Here is a 2,436-nt window from a genome sequence, read left to right as displayed (position 1 = left end):
AAAACTAACACAGGTTATGATTCAAATGAACCTAACAGATATCTATAGAAAATTTTATCTGAACAAAAGAATATACCTTCTTCTCATCACCTCGCAGACCTTTTCCAAAATTGACAATATAATCAGTCACAAAGAAAACTTCAATAGATACAAGAAGATTGAAATAACCCCATGCATCTTATCAGATCATCATGGGTTAAAGCTGGACAACAATAGAAACAACAGAAAACCTACATATTCATGGAAATAGAACAACTCTCTACTCAACTATCACTGGATCCAGAAAGAAGTAAAGAAATCAATTAAGACTTTCTAGAATACAGTGAAATGAGGGCACACCATACCCAAACTTATGGGACACTATGAAAGCAGTGTTAAGAGGAAAGTTCATAGCCTTCATAAATTGGAGAGTTTTCAGACTAAAATATTAAAAGTACATTTGAGAGTTCTAGAAAAAGAAGAAGCAAACACACCCAGGAGGAGAAGATAGCAGTAAATAATCAAAGTCAGGGCTAAAATCATTAGAAACAAAGAGAACAATACAAAGAATCAACAAAACCAAGAGCTGAGAAAATCAACAAGATAGACAAACCCTTAGCCAAACTAACTAAAAATCAGAGATACCCAAATTAACAAAAATCAGAAATAAAAAGGGAGACATAATAATGAACATTGAAGAAATCCAAAGAATTATTAAGTCTTACTTCAAAAGTCTCTATTCTACAAAACTGGAAAATCTAAATGAAACGGATCATTTTTACACAGATACCACTTACCAAAGCTAAATCAAGATCATATAAACTATCTGAATAGTATTATAACCCAGAAGGAAATAGAAGCAGTCATTAAAAGTCTCCAACCCACCCCACTCCATCCCCCAAAAAAGAAAAAGAAAAAGAAAAAGAAAAACAAAACAAAACAAAACAAAACAAAAAGCTGTGAGCCAGATGATTTCAGTGCAGATTTCTACCAGACTTTCAAAGAAGAGCTAATGCCAATACTCTTCAAATGATCCTACAAAACTGAAGCAGAAGGAACACTGCCAAGCTCATGCTATGAGGCCATAGTCACCTTGATACCTAAACTTCATAAAGACTCAACAAAGAATGAAAACTTCAGACCTATTTCCCTTATGAACATTGATGCAAAAATTCTCAATAAAATACTCTCAAACCAAATCCAAGACCATATCAAAGATATCACCCACTGTGATCAAGTAGGCTCTATTTCAGGGATGAATGAGTAGTTCAATATACAAAAATCCATCAACATAATCCACCATATAAACACACTGAAAGAAAACCCCCCACATGATTATCTCAATAGATGCTGAAAAATCATTTGACAAAATCCAACAGTCCTTCATGATAAAAGTCTTGTAGAGAGCAGGGATACAAAGGGCATATCTAAACACAATAAAGGCAATATACAGCAAGCCAATAGGCAACATCAAATTAAATGGAGAGAAACTTAAGGTATTCCCACTTAAATTAGGGACAACACAAGGATTTTTCCGGTCTCCCCATGTGTCTTTAATATAGTACTTGAAGTTCTAGCTAGAGCAATAAGACAACTAAAGGAGATCAATGGGATAAAAATTGGAAAGGAAGACGTCAAAGTATCATTATTCACAAATCATATAATAGTATACATAAGTGACCCCCAAAATTCTACCAGAGAACTACTGCAGCTGACAAACACCTTAAGCAAAGTGGCTGTATACAAAATTAACTCAAAGAAATCAGTAGCCTTCTTCTGCAAAAGTGATAAATGGGTTGAGAAAAAATTTAGAAAGGCAGTACCCTTCGAAATGGCCACAAATAATATAATATCTTGATGTAACTCTAACCAAGCAAGTGAAAGGCCTATATGACAACAACTTCAAGTCCCTGAAGAAAGAAATCAAGAAATATATAAGAAGATTGAAAATTTTCCCATGTTCAGAGATCAGTAGGATGGGCATACTGAAAATGTCAATCTTACCAAAAGCAATCTACAGATTCAATGCAATCCGCATCAAAATTCCAATGCAATTCTTCACAGATCTTGAATTCTCAACCTCATATGGAAAAACAGAAAACCCAGGATAGCTAAAAACAATCCCGAACAATAAAAGGACTTTTGGAGGTACCACTATTCCTGACTTCAAGTTGTACTACAGAGCAATAAAACAAAACAAAACAAAACAAAACAAAACAAAACAAAACAAAACAAAACAAAACAAAACAAAACAAAACAAAACTCTATGTTATCTGTATAGAAACAGACAGGTGGATCAATGGAACGGATTCAAAGACCAAGGAACAAACCCACACACCTATGGACACTCGATTTTTGACACAGAAGCCAAAACCATACAAGGGAAAAGAAAGCATCTTCAACAAATGGTGCTGTACTAACTAGGTGTCTGTATGTAGAAGAATGCAAATAGATCCT

This window comes from Mus caroli, chromosome 13, assembly GCF_900094665.2.
Source record: "Mus caroli chromosome 13, CAROLI_EIJ_v1.1, whole genome shotgun sequence".
NCBI lineage: Eukaryota > Metazoa > Chordata > Mammalia > Rodentia > Muridae > Mus > Mus caroli.
This window is presented reverse-complemented; position numbering follows the sequence as displayed.